Source organism: Lytechinus pictus, chromosome 1 (genome assembly GCF_037042905.1).
Source record: "Lytechinus pictus isolate F3 Inbred chromosome 1, Lp3.0, whole genome shotgun sequence".
NCBI classification, from domain to species: domain Eukaryota; kingdom Metazoa; phylum Echinodermata; class Echinoidea; order Temnopleuroida; family Toxopneustidae; genus Lytechinus; species Lytechinus pictus.
In genome coordinates, this window is record NC_087245.1 from 1,230,471 (window position 1) to 1,250,779 (window position 20,309).

The window sequence follows — 20,309 nt, forward strand, 5'->3', positions numbered from 1 at the left end:
ATTCATTGATATTAATTACACATTGATATTTACTTAAACCAAGGAGGGATTATCGATCAAATTCAGATTTCCAAACTTTTTTTGAGGAGTTTATATATGTATATATATTATCATACAAGACCTCCCCTTTTTACTCTTCTTCCTCCTTTTATCGCTGGTTACTCTAATTTTTCGTTTCCCCTCTTTTAAAAACTATTTGAAATTCATAAAGAAAGCGGTCGCCCAACTGCACCACCCATCCACCGTCCCACCGCCTCTTCTGCCAGGAGTATGAATATAGTATTGATAAGAATTTGGTTCTTGAAGATTGAGGAAAAACAGTGAGGCGACAACCTTGCCATCTGTATTTTCTTTACCCTTTTCCGAATGACTTCTTCCCAGTAAATTGCACAGTATTGTACAACTACAACATGTATAAGGGCGGACCCAGCCTTCGCAAATAAGGGGGGGGGGCGCGGAATTTTTTTCAGCCACATTTTCCCCGATCAGCCACTCGAAGTTGATTTTTGTTTGTTTCTTTGAAGGGATAGTCGTACTTCTAAGCTTTATTCTTATAAATCAACATAAATAATCCCATAAGCTTTATTTAAATAGTGCGAGCGCGAAGCGCGAGCTATTTTTTTTCATTTCATGTATTTTGTTCTAAAATTTAAACATTCTTGGCAATGTTTATGACCCTAAACGAGATGTGTATCCAACTAAATAATTACTGCGAGTGCGAAGCGCGAGCAGAAATCTTTAATATACGTTTTGATCTGATCCAAAAGGGATCTGTTAACGGTTGCTTGCAGTTAGCCATGAAGACGTTACATATTTCAACAGTCAAAAAATGCGAGCGCGAAGCACGAGTTGAAAATTTTGACATTTCTACCTGAAGAATTGAAATTCTAAGCACTTTTTGTAATCGTGAAAAGGATAATTATATAACTATACAATTGATGCGAGCGCGAGCGGAAAAATTCGAAATTTACACCTAAAAATGGGACACGAGCATTCTTACTTCGTAAAACAAAAAACAGTATAATATATTCCATTCTGAAAAAGGGACAATTTGATTATTAAATTAATATCTTATTAATATAATAAACCTAATGAGAGCGCGAAATCTTCTTATATTATGGCCTGAAAATCAATGCGAGCGCAAACCGCGAGCCGAAATTTTTGATAAACTGTCATGAAATGGGGATTTTAAGTAAACTGACCTAAATAGGGATATTTCGAGAACCTTCTGAAATACAGGAAAATAATAGGTACCTGACAAATCAAATTTTGCGAGCGCACAGCGCGAGCAAAAATGTTAATATTTAGACCATAAACATAAAATTTACAGAGCACTTTTTCAAAATCAATTTGTCAAAAAAAAAATGAAAATTCGATTTTCAAGCTAAAATATGTTTTCTTTATGGCAAAAAAGGCAATGCGAGCGCGAATCGCGAGCGAAAATTTTAGTGACATGAAAGATTGTTTTTATCATTTTCCAAGTCTTCCCCTCATCTTATTTTATTCACTCGTCTTCCTCCTCTTATGTTTCTCCTTTTTTTTCTCCCCTCTTTTCCCTTTTTTTTTTTTTTTTCTATCCCCCGTTTTTTTTGCTCCGCCAATGGCGGGGGGGGGGGGGGGCTCGGCCCCTCTGGATCCGCCTATGCAACTACACTTTATTTTCAAAGAATACACAGTATTTGATACAAACATCTGAACGCATTAAAATCTTCTTGACTAATGACATTAATCATGTTAATGAGTCAGAATGGCAGTGCGTGGGTGACGGTATAATTATTTTCATGTTAGTCTAGACATCTCCATTCATGATTTGTAATTGTGTATTCTCATTATCTGAGTAAATTGCTCAGCATTTTAAAACTGCGATCCAATTTTCAAAAATTGACATTACTTGATACAACATCGGCGCATTTATTTATTAATGATAATGACATGAGCTGGAATCGGTGATGGTGGCGTTTCCACGATTTTCTTATTAGTCCAGACACGCTATTTAAGTGCCCGTTTTAAATAATTTATGTTCATTGCATTTGATGGAAGTTTCGATCGATTTATAATGGAAATTAGTTCCAACTAATTAATAATCCGATCCAAATGATTCGTACAACATGCGATCCAATTTTATTATGTGCTTTTATTAAAACTTAATTAGTGTCTATACATCATTTTGATGGAAGATCCAATTTTTTTTATTCGTTGAACGAGAATAAAACTTTTCGGTAAAGATTTTTTTTTCAAAAGTGTCGATTTGAGTTGATTCAATCCTGGCTGATTACGATGAAGGCGTTATGATAAAGACAAGGTGACATGTTATGATGTTTTTAAAACAACTAATAGAGCAAACATTAATATGTGTTATCGTGGGTTTAATTAATCAAATATCATTAATCAGGTAGGGGGTTTGCAATCTCTCCACGCGTTTCATTTCGCGAGTGAGCAAATGAACGAGCAAAAAATCCTTACTTTCAAGAGCGATATTTAAAAAAAAAATTGGTCTTGTAATGTAATAAGGTATATGATAGGATATGGATGGGAATGAGATTTAGGTTAAAATTACGAAGGTTCGTTATTCCAAAGGTACTTTATTCCGAAGGTATTTCCCATACCTCGATGTTCGTTAATCCGAAAACGAAAAAGGGTTCGTTAATCTGAAAATTTGTGGCATTATTCTGACTGTTCATTTATCCGAAAACAAAGAGGGTTTCGTTATTCCGATGGTTCGTTAGTCCGAAAACGAAATAAGGTTCGTTAATCCGAAAAATGAAAGAATCTGTGGCGAAACTGGGAAAACAGGAAGGGCAAGGGTGTTGGAGGGGGGGGGGGTAGAAACACCGATGTTGTTCATTTGTAATGAGGATGGGAAGGCAGGGGCGGCGGAACGATTTTTGTTTGGGGGCAAAGCCAAAAAGGGCAGTTATAATGTCAAAATGGGCATTTTGGTGCTATTTTCACCATGAGATTATCATCTGCGTGAAGTCGTTATGTGTTTGGTAGTAATTAATTTTAGCAAAGCTGGTGGCTGTTTTACCCCGCCCCAGCCAAAAAAGGGGGGATCGATGTCCCTGTTTGAGGTCTTAATCGCTCCTATTCTGGTCCAAACAATCACCATCCCCACCCAACCTTCCGACAAGTCCTTTCATAAAAGGCTCCCCAGATGATACTATTAAGCTCGCTATCGTGGTCGATACTAGTCACGCGCGGTTCAACTGGGGGGGGGGGGGGGGGTGGCTCGAGTCCCCAAAGCCCCCCCCCCCCCTTCCCCCAAAAAAGAAGAAGACATCGCTAAAGCCCAACAAAGCTTTCGATCACAAACAAGGAATATAAATACATAATTATCTCGGCCCTATATACGAAATGTAGATGAAGCGCTCCCCTGAATAAAACAGGCTATATAGTTTGATTCCAAATGCGATTCATTAATCATATTGAATTATTAATCTCTAATCATGATAAGAGATTGTTTGAGTTTCGTTCTATATTTGAGGCATATATGTTCCGGTTAACCGTGCAATGTTGCCATGATAATTATGCATTCTAATATTCTAAAATACTCTTGTACCTGATCTCAATTATACTCAGATAAATATTAATAGATCGCCTTCATCATCTATTTGAATACTGAAAACTATTCACTTTTAATAGCAACGTTTATCGGCCATGTAACAAAACAAACTAACTATCGATGCAGATAGAGATTATATTGCATTTTTAGTGTTTTTAACTCAGTCATTTGAATTAACCCTTTCATCATTAACAGGATTAAAGTTGATTATAGCCCTTTGTTGTGATTATGCCGATTGGCCCCCATATTAATAATTTGTTTGATTCGCTACAGAATGATGTATAATAGTCTTAACAAGTAGATGATGAAATACCTCAATGCAGGGTCGTAATAACAAAAAGTTTTTTTATTGAAAAGGAGACCCCCCAAAAAAAATTTTTAATATATTTTAAAACTTTTTTAACAAATAATGCATTTTCCTCTATTCGTTAAAGCTATACTCAGTGTTTGTTTTATTTTTTGAAAATTGTTTTTCCGCGTTCACAACAATACATTATCAAAATTATTTAAATTGTTTGCAACATACAAAAATAATCCATAATTTATACAATAAAATCATAACACACAATCAGAAAAAAAAAATTACGTGAGCATATACTTCACTTTTGATAATAAAAATCAACATCAACTAATGAACGCAGGATACCGCCACTGTGCATGTTGATGGCTGCCTCAAAAAACGGTTCTTGACCAAGTTTGATGTTTATTGATCAAGTAGGTGCAATGCAGGTGCACGTGCGGGTGCTGTAGATAGCAGTAGAATTAATTTTAAGTTAGTTATTAATGGATGCCAATTGATTTTCACTGAATTTATAACAAAAAAAAACATATTTCCAAAGATTACTTCTCGCAAATCATGGAAAATATAATATTTCAAAAATGCATAGGAGCTTCAAATTACAAAATTAGCAAAAAGGGGAACTCCAGGCTTAATCTTAATGAACAGAGTAAAATTCAACGAGGAATACGCTGAAAAGTTCCGCTGATTTACATAAAAATAGTTCTGTACATCCTTATACGAATGAAATATCACATTTTTCGATTCATTTGCAGGAGCCGCAGAAGGAATTAAAAGTAGGGGGATAGGACCCTAGTATAGATTTGTTACTAGGGGGTTCTGGCTTGGAAGAAAAATCTGACAAGCAGAAAAAAAAATTCTTACTAAAAAATAAAGGTGATTTTGGTCAGGAAAAATTAACAAGCAAAATGAAAAAAATAATGAAAAACTAAACATAAATGTTTTCGCCAAAAATTTGAGATGATTTTGGTGAAATTCCGAGTTCTTAGCATACTTACCTGATTTATAGGGGGTGCTGCCTTTGGTAGATAACACACGCAGCACCCCAGGCAAATCTTGCTGGTACTTAAGCACTCCGGCTCCCCGGAGCCATGAAGTGTGTGTGTGTGTGGGGGGGGGGCTGAGTAATGCATGCAACACTTGGCGGTAATTTTTAGCACCCACTCAGTTCCCGCGACCCCTTATTTGATAATAAAGATTATCTCTATAAAATTGCAAAAAACAAAACAAAACAAATATGGCAATGATGATTTCAAATTTTCTTTGAGAAAATATATGAATTTTTACATTAATGGATATAAAAGTGAAATGAAATGAAAATATGAAGGAAATTATTAGTTTATGACGTCACTGGCTTCTTCATACCACCCATTCCCAAAATACACACCTCGTCAAGAGTCATGACTAATGACATCTCTTGTATTTGTGTATAAACCTAACGACCTAATACTTTGGTAATGATCGGAACAGAGGATATCATGGCGCCTGTACACAATGAACCTTGAAATCGTTGTGGGGGGGGGGGCATTTAAAATTTAGGGTACAAAGAGGAAAAGCGGCAAATATATATACAACAAAAGTATAAAAAAAAACAAAAAAAAAGTAAGTCCCCCCTAAATCAAAATGCTGTAACTTTTGAACGGAAGAATTTTGAGATATAATATTTCGTAGTTGATTTTTAACACTCATTATGCAACTCCTTGGGGAAAATGAGATTGATCGGTTGAGTCATGCATGAGTAATCAAAGATTGAATTAAAAATGACAATTTTTTAAAGTCACAAGAGTCGTTTTTCAAATTGTGTTAATAAAAAGTTGGGCGAAAGTTGTTTGTTGTTAATGCTGTTTTAACATCCATTATTTAGCCACTACTCACAATTTTTTTTATAACGTATATGTTCATGGTTTAGTGAGCGCAATTTTTGTGATGTATCATCATAGGGGTTTATGGTAAAGCTATAAATAAAAAAAAACATGTTAAAAATTTGGAAAATGTTAGTGGCTCCCCTCCACAATTTCTCGCCCCCCTCCCCATTTGCAAATTCTGGATCCACTACTGATTAGTCCATAAATTCAACTGATCCTTAGAAATTGTTAGGAAAAGAATGCATTTATATGCAATATAAAGAGTATTTATTCCTAAGCTTTGTAGTCTGCTCGCTCAACCATGAAAGTGTAAAAAGTTCGGAAAGTGTGAGGTGATAAAAATGATGGATGATTAAAAACAACAACAATTAAGTTAAATTTGAAATCGAAATTACCCCCATTATTCACATTATAACTCCTCATAATGAGCATGGACCCAAAGGAGTCTGTGATATTGAAAATGCCCCTTTCCCCCTTTGAATACGTGCTCACTCGTCCATAAATAAACAAATCGATTTAATTTTTGCACATAATTTTCTGCCCATAGGTTGATATTACTGCCAAATGACATTGCTAAAGACAGGTTTGAAAAAAAAAGTTCCACCACATTGAATAAGGGGTTACTTATTCTTAAACATATATGCACCCATAGTGTAACTGTAACACGATGTCTATGAGAGAGGAAATCAAAAGTAAAATGAGGGTTTGTTTTATGGACGGTTTTTGTTACTTCTGCCAACAAATTTTTTTTCATGAAACTTAGCACATGGCTTCAGAGTGACACTATCCAAAATGAAACAATACTTGCCTATGATATTTGAAAATCGTATTTTTTGTTTTCATTAAATGATGAATGCTGTTGAAGATTAAAGTCCCAAAATTAACTGTCATCATATTTGATAATTTTTATCGATAAAAAAGATCCAATTACAGGTAGCACATTTTGACTTGTGTTTATTCAACCGTGAAATTTAGCAAAAAAGTTGTATCATCTTTTAGAAAATACCTTTCATAAACCTTCTGACGATTTTTCATGATATTCGTTCCAATAAAATAGAATCAAAGTCATGATATTTGGCTTGTAACTTTTAAAAAATTAAATTTTTGCCTTTTGGCGCTGCTCACTGAAGCATGACCTAAAATACGTCCGTAACATTCATTCAGAGGGTAGCTCATAACATTACCTACACGCTCATGTACAAATATACTAAAAACTTCCAGTGGTTCGGAAATTATGGATGTTTGTTTCAGGTGGGACTCATGTTTTTGTTGTGTATATATGAGGAACAGAACTATGTTACATGGATATCAAAACCAGAAAATGAGGATGAAACCATGGAAGCTACATGATGATATTTGTCTGACAGTCATTTACTAATTAGTGGCGACTGAGATGAATCGTTATATCAATATTTTGCATTTTTTCACAGAAATTATTATCATAATAATATGTGGGTTATTATTTTGTACATGACCTGTGTATGTGTATGTTGGGGGTATTATTCCTGGAAATTGTCCGCCCACTCGCGTGTGTATATTGTTTAACATCTGTGTATATGCTATTTGTCACAACAACTTGGGCCGGAATCTCCTGTTTATGGAATACGTTCGTTTAAGTGATCAAATTTGTTAAAAGCATGCCTGTAATGAAGAATACGTTCCAATTGAATATCATAGCAAACAATGTGGAACAATACAAAAATCTATTTCCAAGTAGCCATGGTTAGACGTTGAAATGCGATTTAAGACAGTATTATCTGAATTGAATTATTGAATTTGGATTATAAATGGTTTCATTTATTCAAAAGAGCAAAAGTAAAATGATTCACTTTTCATCTGCCTTTTATTTTTTCTATTTCACGTTCACTTTGTTGTACTCTCCCATTTTAACACCCTCTTCCATTTTGGATGAAAAACTAAGAAAGGTATTTATGTATAAATATCATGTTTATAAACCTACGCGATAATCTTATAGCAGAAATACGTAAGGCCCTGCACATACATGTGACAAACCTATTCATTCCTCATAAATGACGATCGAACTATCATTTCAACCATACTATCCATTTACTCTCTAACTGTTTCACATTCATTGAAAAATCATTGATTTGATTATAGCGCAATTGACTTGGTGAAAGCCGGTCCATACTTGACTGAGGATTTGACTTTACCCACAACCTCATGTCTTGAAACTTTATTTACCACAATCTTCATAAAAACATACAAATCAAGAAGTATAAATATATCGATAAAATACATTATAACAAAAGTGAGTATATTTAAGAATAGTGGCAGGATCACTGAAAAGTTACAAGGAACTTATAAATTAGTGATCCTGAAATTAACACAAAACAGCACAATTAAAAAACAAATGCAGTAAGGAAATACAGAACAACAAACATAACAGAAGTATACAATTGTATCTATATCAGTATTACTATTAGTATTAGACTTTCTGCATGAAATGTATTTTTAAATTTCTTTTAAGACTTTGAAGGGTTTTGCACTGCTTAATATTTTGAGGGATCTTATTCCAAATAATGGGACCCCTACATAAAAATATGTCGTTTGAGAAAGAATAATGGCCATATATTGCACGAGTATCAGCTGAGTTTCTAGTATTATATGTATGTATATCTCTATTGGTTTGAAAAATGTTGTCAAAATTATTAGGCAAAAGGTTGTTATAATAGGAATACATAAAAACAGATAATTGAAAATCATGTAGTAAAGAAATTGGGAGTATATTTAATTTTAAGAAAAGAGGTCTGCTATCATGCTATGACTTAGAAAGGGTTTATGGCATATTATACGAACTGCTCTCTTTTGAAGAAGAAAGATGCGGTTCAGTAAGTGTTGCTTGCAGGATCCCCAAACAATATTGCAATAAGATATGTAAGGTAAAATCAATGAATTATACAATGTAAGAAGAATATTTTGTGGTCAAATGTCTTTAAGTTTACTCATTATTCCTATTGTTTTGGAAACCTTCCTTAAAACCTCATAAACGTGTGTCTTCCATTTTAAGGACGTTCCCCAGTTATGTTTGTGCGCATTATGATCTGCGCATAGTTTACACTCTGCGCGCTGACGTCACAATGGATGAACAGGTGATTAATTAGCTGCGGGTATGTGCTGATTTTTCTCATCTTCTGCACTTTAACTGCAGATCCGATGCGTTATTTCATGAAGCTAAAAAATTGAATTATTCCATGGACCATTCAAAAAAAGATTCTCTACAATTTCAAAATACTTTACTTTGCAGTGCTGCCAAGAATCACGAATATTACCCCGAGTTTGAATAAATGGAAGAGTGGTTTTGATTTTTTCTTCACATATATACAAAGCATTCGGCGCATTTTTGGTGTTTTAAAAAGCACATTTGCTCTAATAAAAATACTGATAGTTTAAAAACAAGCACATGAACCCCTATTTTTTAATGTTTGTTCCTCTTAGGTATACCTTCCTCTACAACTCTACAAATTTTGGTGAAAATGACATGGATTTTGAATAAAGTGCAGCATTTATTGTACTTTTGTAGTTTGTTACTGAAATTTCACATTTTTTAGATTGGGATTTTGTTATCTTTTACGCCATTTGTAAGAACTGACAGTGCTGTTAAACTTAAAATTGCAAACAAATAGCACTATAAATATATTCTCCATTCTAACGATACAATTATTAACTCTCTTGCGAAATTTGATGACTTTTTCATGTATTTTGACTGAGTAATACAGGTTTAAACTCATTGTAGTAATCTTGGGCGGTCTAAAAATGCCAAATTCTTTTGAATGCGCAATTCTTAAAATCATCAATTTGGGTGAACTTTGAAGTTCTATAGCAAAAAATCAAGCACATGGACCTATATTAATTTTTGCATATTTCGAATATTAAGGTTCTAAAGTATCTATGTGCAAAGTTTGGTGAAAATGACATGGATTTCACTTTAACTGTGGAACGTCCTTAAATCCTTGTCTATACTAATTCCTAAAAATTGTGTAGTATTTACATGTTGAATTAAGTTGCCATTAATATATATATTTACTTCTTTTGCACTTTTTTTCGGAGAATTGAACAGCATTACATGGGTCTTTTCATAATTAAGTTGTAATTTATTCGCTTCAACTCATTTGCTAACCTTTGAAAGTTCAGAGTTAAAGTTTTGAGTAAGACATTCCACATCACTGTGTTTATAAAATATATAGGTGTCGTCTGCAAATAACAAACAATTTAATAGTGGAGATACTGAATTTAAATCATTGATGTAAATCAAAAAAGTATGGGACCGAGGATTGATCCTTGCGGAATACCGCAATAAACAGTTTGATAATTAAAGTTTTTAGAATTGAACACTGTAAATTGTTTGCGGTTACTCAAATAACTGTGAAATAAATTTTAAAGTAACACCACGGATTCCATAATGAGAAAGTTTTTTTAAAAGTATTTTGTGATTTATGGAGTCAAATGCTTTTTTAAAGTCTAAGAACAGTCCAATAATAATCTCTTTGTTTTCTATTGCTTTTGACACACTCATTAAAAAATCTAAGATAGCATGATGAATGGAATGTCTTGCTCTGAAACCAAACTGTTTATTACAAAAAAAATGTGTTTTTATCAAGAAAGTTTTGAAGTCGTGTATAGATGCATCTTTCAAAAAGTTTCGAAAATAGTGGTAGTAAGGAAATAGGTCTATAATTTGTAAATAAATCTTTTGGTCCCTTTTTATGTATAGGAATAACTTTAGCAAATTTCAGACCTTGAGGTACAATACCCTTTTCAATACATAAATTAAAATACTGCAAAGTGGTTTAGAAATAACATGTATAACTGTTTTGACAACAGTGCAATCAATAGAGTCAAAACCAGGAGCTTTTCCATTTTTGAAAGATATAGCAATATTAATTATTTCTTTTTCTGTAATAGGTAAAAATAAGCTGTATAGGGACATATTTTACCCAAGAATGATTCAAAGTTGTTACAAGTGTTACTATTATTCATTCCAGCTATTTCATGACCAATATTCTTAAAATAATCATTGAAACCTTCAGCGATATTCTTGGATTCACTAACAAGTGTACCGTTACATTGGAATACAGAGGTGTTTTTATGGAGTCTTTTTCTTTGTAACAGATCATTAATTGTTTACCATGTTTTATTAATGTTTCCTTTAAACATATGAAACTTAGAAAAGTAGTAATCCCTTTTTGCATCACGTATTTGTTTTGTATACGAATTTCGAAATTTGGTATAACATTCTTTTCTGTGTGATGTAGGATTTTTTATATACTTTTTATGTAAATTATTTTTTTAGAACACATCTGTTTAAGTTTTTTGTTTAACCATGGTTTATGATTTTTCTTTATTTTTAATCTTCTGAGAGGAAAACATTTATTATAAGTCTCAGAAAAAAAACTCCATAAATTGTTTATACATATAATTTGGCTCTTCCTGTTATCTGCAAAGCAGATTGTCAAAATCAGTTGAAGATAAAACATTCAGAAAACAGTCAATATTGATATCATTAATTTGATGTTCATATGTAACAGGTTCATCTTCATATATACCTTTAAAATCAAACATGTCAAATATTGGCAAATGATCAGATATGTCACAGGTTAGTATTCCTGTGGAACTATTGCACATACTTTTTGTAAATAAATTGTCAATCAATGAAGCTGTGGAGTTAGTTATTCTTGTTGGTTTTGTAATACAAGGAAAAAAGCAATATGAGTAAGATAATTCAAGCAACTCATTACAAGAACTCTGTACATCTAATTTCATTAAATCAATATTAAAGTCTCCAAGAAATCTACATTCTTTTTTCTCAATATGAACTGTAGACAAAATATTTCCTAAAGTATCCATAAAATGTGCATGTGATTGATCAGGTGGTCTATAGAAGACACCAACAATAATGTTCTTTCCTGGTTTTAAAATTTCAATAAAAAGGCTTTCACAATGACAATTGAATACTGAGATGTCATTACGCATGATATATCTTACATCATTTCTAATGTCAAATGCAACTCCTCCTTCTTTCCTATTATTTCGTAATTTACTCTCAGTCTTATATCCATCGATATTGAATTCACCTTTTTTACCATTGTCCAACCATGTTTCAGTAAATGCTAAAAGACCAAAAGAATTATCTAAATGTGACAGTAGAGACGTTATATCATCATAGTGTTTTGGCAAGCTACGGCAATTTAAATGCAGGAGTGAAAAACCATGTGTTTTACCTGGGTTTTCATTTGAAAAGTCTTCTGGTGTTACATATATACAGTCATTATCAGCCTCTTCCTGTAATATATAACTTTCATCGTTCACAACAGGTAATGACAGAGCAGAATGCTAGATACATCTAACAGTGACATTATAAGTATGTATCTAAGAGTAAAACAACAGGAAAAGGATGTAAAAATGCAGTGCAAATATTGAATAACAGCATGAACAGAGAGATCAGAAGTTAATCTTTTAGTAAGAAATAGTGATGGCATGCAGAATTGGTAGCATACGTAAAGACCAGAACAACAGCAGTATGAATTCATTGCAGTATCTGGGGGAACAGTCATAAAATTAATCTCTTAAATTACAAGTCCAGAATTACATGTAAGAGATTACAAATGTTTTGATCTTTTGATGAATTGAGAAGGGAATCAAAGACGGGCAAGATCTGCTTCTGTAGAGATGACAAGTGTTACTGTCTTGCCACCACTTGCTTTAACTTGGGCAAAGATTCTTCCATCATAGGTCCATGCATTAACAACATTGTTGTTAGTCATCTTCACACTTTTGTAGACTTTACGGTACAGCGATTGATTTTTCATAGTCAGGTCTTCTTGTATAGATATGCGTGATCCTTTCAACTTTCTGCGTGATGAAATGACCTGCTTTTTAACACGATAGCTACAGAACTTAACTATCAGTGCGCGATGTTTTCCTGGATCTGGATCCGTCTTTCCTACGTGATGAAATCTTCAGCTTTTAGTTCTGCCTGAAAGTATGATGACAACAAATTCATCATATAAATAGCTTTTTTCATCCTTGCTTGTAATCGTACACAGCATCTCGGTCCGCCTCGCCGGGTTCAGAGATAATATATATATACGTGAGGATGGGATATGCATCCAACATTTCCAACAGTTTTTTTTTATCATTATAATAACATAAAGGCAATTAAGAAGATGAAATCCTGTGACACAAACGAGTCAGGCCACATTGGTTAATTTGGTGTGTGTTTTTTCATCCTTCAAAATGACAAAAGTCTGACATTTTGATAAATCCTTACAGTGGCGGACCGTGACACGGAGAGACAAAGCGTTGGAGGAATGGAGGGGCACAGCATTGTTCACAAACAATACAGTGCCCCTCCAATCAATTGTCTCCTCCGGGTCACGGTCCGCCACTGAATCCTTATATTGGTCGGCTATTATCTTGGTATTCAAAATAGTCCTTGGGTTACATGCAGCCTATATGCTTAGAATGACATCATTATTGTATGACGATTTACATTCTTTACATAAAAAGTACGTCGTATATTTACGAATCATTCGGATTTCCCGTCAGTTAGATTTCAAAATGGCCGCCAAAACAACATTTATTTTATCCTTATTATATATTACATTTCCCTTTGCCCATAATTGATTTTTTTCCTTCTGTATATCCATAATATTGGGGCAGGGGGGGGGGTTGTTCTGTGACTGCTTTGGACAGTAATCTATATCTATTGTGAATAAATCAAATATTGGGTGATGCATTTGTTAATACAAGATATATAGAGGGGGTGAGAGGGGGCGGACAGAGAAAGAGAGAGTGGGAATCCAATATACACTCCACGTACAATGTACAATTTTAGTCAGATTACAAAAAGTTTGTGTATTATAAATACAACATATTTATTGTTCCTTACAAATTCAGCAGCAATCACCTAAGGATAATAATTGATGTTAATTGTCTCTTCTGCGATCCAATTTAATTTCCAATAAATGCAATTGAGCTATATTGCACATATTATTCAGGTAAATTGGATGTGGTTCCGTGTGTTACTAGGAATAGGATTTCTCCAGACTCTATTGGGTTCGTTAAGTGAATGTATATATACAGTGCGTATCAAAAAAAGTTTACACTTTGAAAAAGCCCTGGGAATTAAATAATATACAACATGTTGGTATTTTTTGCATTTATATTCTTTGGTTTGGGTCTCATCTATCCAATGAAAGTAAAAGTTTTGACAGAATGTTACACTTGAGTGAGCACTGTCCATTTTCGTAAAGCTCGCAGAAATCTGTTTGCGCAGAAATGCTCGTTTTTACGCTGTGTCAAGAGGAAAGGGCGAAATCAAACTTACCCTGCGAAACATTTCTCATACATTTCCCTTGCACTTTTAGTCAATTAAAATAAAACGGATACATTCAAGCATTTTGTAACAATTTTGCCACCCAAATTGAAATTTCAACTCTTAGTATATAAGCACCTTTACCCTTTTGTCCCAGCTGGATCTGAGGAAAAGTTTATATCAGACATCTTCAGCATTTTCCACTAAGTTTGTATTATTTAAAGTGGGTTTACATTTCATTTTTCATGTAATACTCGTTTCTCTACACTTTTCCCAAGTTTGACAATGATTAACAAAATGAAAATCAAGCCTAGGCCAATTTAAAAAAAAATCACATGCAGCTCAGTGTAAAACAAGTATCGTCACGATGGCCTTGGTGTGTGGGGGAGTGGGGTGGGGAGCAATGCACACTTCGAAGTGTTTTTGGCAAGGAAACAAGTTTAAAAAGGTAAAAGATATCTTCAAATCAATTTTACTAGCTAAATTCCATGTATTCTTCATGATTAAGGTCTACTTTTATTCGCATAAGTATTTCAAAGTTCTGCGCAAATCATTTTTTACTAACTTTTCAAAGTGTTGCTCACTCAAGCGGAAATATTTTTCGACAGTTATATCGTCATTTGCTTAAATGGGTCTGTACCAATGTTAAAATGTGGAAAAAATTTAAGGATATTAGAAATGTATAATTTTATAGGATTTTTTTTAAGTGTAAACTTTTTTTTGATACGCACTGTATATGCATATATGTGTACAGTTTGAAGTTATGATAATCAAGAAGTGCAGATTAGAAATTATCTATGCACTCTAAAAATATATAGGTTAAAAGTGCTCCATGAGGGGAATTATGCGTCCTTCCATCATTGGGCATCTCCTTAGGGCATTTTTATTTATCCAGTGTAATGAAAATTTTGCCCATTTCAAAGTAATTGCTGCTTATTTTTTGACCTTACAGGACGATATGCTTCCCGCATTGGGTATATAAAATACTGCTCGAAGTGTTTTGACTCATGATTACCCTCGTGGTGGTAAACATGTTACCCAATATTTTTTACAGTGTGAGTAAAATTGATTTTTGGGGTTAATTTCAGGTTTGAAAAAACATAGATTAGACTAAAAATGCGCAAAATACATTAAAAATCGAGGGATGGGGCAACAATACAATGGCCGCGGAATATGGGGGGGGGGTGGGCTTTCAACAAACGTGTACAAAAATGTAACAACGACCATCTGATTATGTTTTTGCATGGTCAGTGTTACGAGTCATGTCTATCAATGCCAGTGACCCAAATATTTTGTCTTGGTCATGAATCTTTTTCTTTTGTCCATAGTAATGTAGTGCAGTTGGCTATTAGCACATTTTCATTTGTGTGTTCCATACCTTGCATAACTCGGTGTTAGGCAGCTTTAAATAGGCTCTCTTGCAAGTTCTAATTCTGATCCCTATTCAATGCTAGGATGGTTCAGATAGTTTTCTTGCAAGGTTTTGTTTATAAGCAAGTGAATGCAATATTTAAGTAGATTGGGTTTAGATTGGAATTCTTATATGGGAGGAACCCTAGTTAGAATTGATAGTTGTCACTTAGGAATCGGAGAGGCAGGACGTACCTCCGATCGAGTTCTCTCTAAGAGCAGCCGCCAGCAGCTAGCCTGCTAGGGTTTGGTAGCATCAGCTAGGCCGACATGGTCGGGCAACGACGGCATGTTTAGGCCGTACATCTAGAAACAAGGCGTGGCAGTTTCTTATATTTTTTCTAGCTATGTTGCACCACATTTGTCTGTACTGGACATGGGCTGCTCCGGTCTTCCAAGCGTTCTTGTCACCAGTTAAACTATGGCGTTGACGGTGATGTCGACAGTTTTAATGATGTCCATTGAGTGAAGGCGTTTCTCAAGCATAGAGGTGTAAACCCGATGTAAACTACAGTATGATGTAAAGTCTACACTAGTCAAGGTGAGTCAGTCAAGGCGAACGTCGAAGGACTTCGGCCATGTTAGACGGTCAACGAGTTGATTCCAATATTACCAAGAAGTTCTTCAGATCAGGTTCCATATTTTAAAGAAATGAAGATATAGAAAAAATAAAAGAACTTTTGGACTTTAAGCAGTAACACAGTAAACTGTTTGGTTATATTTAGATATATCATTTATATAATGAATTGATCAGGAATAGTAACTGTTAATGGTTGCATTACTGGATTGTCACGGTATTGCAAGGTATGATCTCCGTTGGATTTGATGATTGTTTTATTTTGAATACTTTTCCATATTTTTTTGTTTTGAAGTAATGTAATTGTTGTTCCAAGGAACACTTGAACTTGAAGATTGAAATTAAATCTAATTTCCTTAAAATATTGTCTCCATTGTTACTTTGTCTGAGTTCTGTATTTAAGAAGTTGCCACTGGACCAACAAGTCATCACACCCTCCCCATGGCTGTGACAGTCAGCCCGCCACCCCCACCGCCCCCGTAAGTTAAGTATATCATCCGTGTTCAGTGATCGGTTACTACTTCTCTCAATTTAGACTTGTTCATGTCTATATTTTGGTATTCTGTTAAACTATTGAAGTTTTATTCCACTACAATGCTTGAAAATATCTCCCCAATTGATTAAAAATCACCCTCTTGGTCTAGATCCGCCAACATAGCTGTATCTTTTAAAAAGAATTTGCTGCCTTTAACATGCCAAAGGTTTGCCTCTGTTTCAAATTAGATATCCCTACATGTAAGTATGATTTGTACTACATGTATTTCCTAAGGGGGTTTCACACCGAGATCTGCGTAGAGTTGCGTAATCACTGCGCTGCTATTTGTGTTGCCTACGCAAGTCTATATACGCAACTCTACGCAAAATGGGTACGCGGGAGGAACGCAACAAAATGAACATGTTTTGCGCACTGTTGGCGTAGAGCCAGGTCTACGCAAGTCTACGCAAGCCTACGCAACAATACACAATTGTACACAACTGCAACTGTACGCAGCTCCTACGCAACACTACGCCCAAATTATGTTTCTCACTTTTTAAAACTTGCACATGGAATGGCTGAAAATAATTGTATCTCTATTTAAATAGAGTAAAATTCACTGAGCAATACGCAGAAGATTCATTAAAACAAATTAGCAATATTTTCACTTTCGTAGCGTTGCGTAGAGTTGCGTAGAGACTACACAACACTACGCCTCCGTTTGTTCTGACTTCGCAGCTCTTCCGTCGCCAGTCTACGCAACTTCACGCAAAATGGGTACGCGGGTGAACGCAAAAAAAAATCAAACATGCTTAAATTTTTGCGCGCTGTTGGTGTAGAGCCAGGTCTACGCAACTGTACGCCACTAGCTCTATAGAAAAAAATCAAGCACATGAACCCATGGTAATTCTTGCATATTTCAAATATTCAGGTTCTAAAGGGTTTTTTTGCAAAGCTTGGTGAAAATGACATGGATTTCACTGTAACTGTGGAACGTCCTTAACTTTTTAAAATAGCAATATTTTGTGAAAACAGTTTATGTGCATTTTGTCATGAATATTGATTAGGTGGTTTGGTGATGAAATGTCCCCTCTTTCTTTTTTCTTATGTTAGAAAGTCAAAAAGGGGCCTAAGCTTTCGATCCTAGCAGAATCTTCGTCGGAGGCAAAATGACAAACATATAAAGTGGAACAACCATAATATAGACCACAAACAAGCTACAGCAACACTAGAAATAAGGAGACAAAAGGGGCATTAGTGAGTAGAGAAGACCAATCAGGTTAGTGAAGGGGATGAAAGAAAAGGAGTAGGCAGACACAAAGGGAAGTTAGTGTAAGTAAGGCCAGTAAAAGACCTCAAGCCAAGAGGGATTAAGATAATGAGGCAGGCAACATCAAACAGGATCTGGAACAAAACAGTGATAGAGGGATGAATAACAAGAGAATTAGTGAGAGGTGGGTCAAACAGGTTACAAAGAAAGGCATAATAAACTGGTGCATAAGAGTGGGGGGGGGGGGGAAAGGAAAAGAATGGGGAACAACTGATAATGTGCAAAAGACATATAAGTATATATGATAAAGCATTAAACAAACTAAGAGAAGAAGGTAAGTGTAAATATGTATCTACAAGTGATATGTATATAAATATATCAACAAAAAAAAGAAATGTATATGAAAAATATAAATACACATATATGGTGTAACTGATATTGTAATCCGCTAGGTGTGACGGGAAAAAAACATAAGACTATATAGTAGGAAAAAAAAAAAAAAACTGTATATATATGTGAAAAAGAGGAAGCAAATTGCCTAAAAAGGTAAAAGCAAATATAGAAGAGAGGGGGTGTATTATGAAGAAACCATAGTATACATGTAAATAAGCAAATGTGGTAAATCTAAAAGAGGTGAGTGGAGAAAAAAAATATATATATAATCATTATTATATCGCCTGAATAAGGAAGGAAAAATTGGAGCTGAGCTTGTATGAGATATGGGAGGAAAGTAGAGGAAGAAACTATAATGTTACTATTCAAAAGAGCTGAGGGGAAAAATTATATGTATATATAAATTGAAAGTGGATAGGAAAGAATAATCAGTCGTTCCCCTCTTGGATGTTCAGGCCATGAGGTTGGGTGGTGCGAAGTCGTCTCATCCAGAGTTTCTCTCTGCTAGTACGGACTGAGTCAGGACGGGCACCTAAAGATTCGATGCCCTGCAGCATCATGTCAGTGATGGAGTGGTTGGGGAGGTTAAAATGGCGGCCAACTGGAGTGTCCAGCTTTGCTGTGTTGACGGTGGATCTGTGCCCGTAGAATCGTTTCTTGAGCGTGGTCTTGGTTTCCCCTATGTATTGTACCCTACAAACTCTGCAAGTGATGAGATATACAACATTAGTGGTAGTGCATGTGATGTTGCCCTTGATTTGGTGAGACGGGCTGGTAGAGTTGCTGGTGAAAGTGTCGCCCTCGTGAAGGTGTATTTCACATATGATGCACCTGTTGCTGGTGCATTTGAAGGTGCCATGCTGTATGGGAGAAGAATGGTTGGTGAGGGAGGGCACTTCAGCACGAACAATGAGTTCCCTGAGATTCGGTGGGCGTCGGTATGCTAGAAGGGGAGTATCGGGAACGGCCTGTTGGAGACGATCAGAAGTGTGTAAAATGTGGTGGTTATCACACAGGATTTTGCGGAGAGGGGGTAGATTGGGATGGAAGGTGGTCACAAGCGGTATTCTGTCGGTAGTCTCCTTGTCACTTTTAGGTTTGAGAACTTCAGATCTGGGGAGAGAACGAACTTTGTTAATTGCCAGTTGGACTGCCCTGGCCCCGTGGCCCCTGGCACAGAGATGTTTCTGCAAATTCCATTTTCTTATGTCATTACATTATATCATAATTATTTCATATTTTCATATATGCGTGTACGATACGTCTCTCTGATAATAAAGTAAGTTGCAGCAATGAACATCCAATGCATTAATTTTGTTACCAATCCTTTCTTTTAATTCTCGGAGGACAAAATTCGAAGAAAAAAATCTAATCTAATATAATATAATAAAAAAAAAGTCGGGATATGATACCATCATATCCCTAAGTGTGCAAACCGGGTGAAACCATCCCTTCCTCATCCTTCTAATAAATTTAAATAGTAGGCCTATTAATTGCTTTTTAGGTGTTCCCACTTTTAATAGTGCTGTTAATGTTTTTCGCTCTATATTGCGATTTTCTTTTCTTCTTCTTTACTTTTAATTAGCTTTTCTTGTATCTCATCAGCAGTTGGTAGTATATGATTCCCCCTTCCGTGATATGTAAAGAATTTAATAAGTAAAATAATATGATTAAATAGTTGTCTCTTTTCTGCTCTCTCTTCTAATCCAATATGGATATCCTTCTACTGTAAGCTTTCAAGAATTAGAAAATTTAGTACATTGCTACACAATCTCCACAATATTTTAACCATTTCACATTCATAAAATAAACGTCTATAAGTTTCTTCATCTTTACCGCAAAAAAGCATTCATTAGTCGATATAAATCGAAACCTATATAAATGGTGGTTAACAAAGATATTGATATTGTATGATAATTTATATTGAAATTCTCTCAACTAATTATCTAATGTGCGAAATCTTGGACGACAAAATACTTTTTCAATTATTTTGGTTACATGTGAGGGTGTGTGTGTTTCTCGGTAGTTCACATACTCAAAAAGTTAATATCATAATCCGTTCCTCAAATATATTATATTGTAGTTGATCATCGAGCATTGACGAATCTAATTTGTTATCAACAA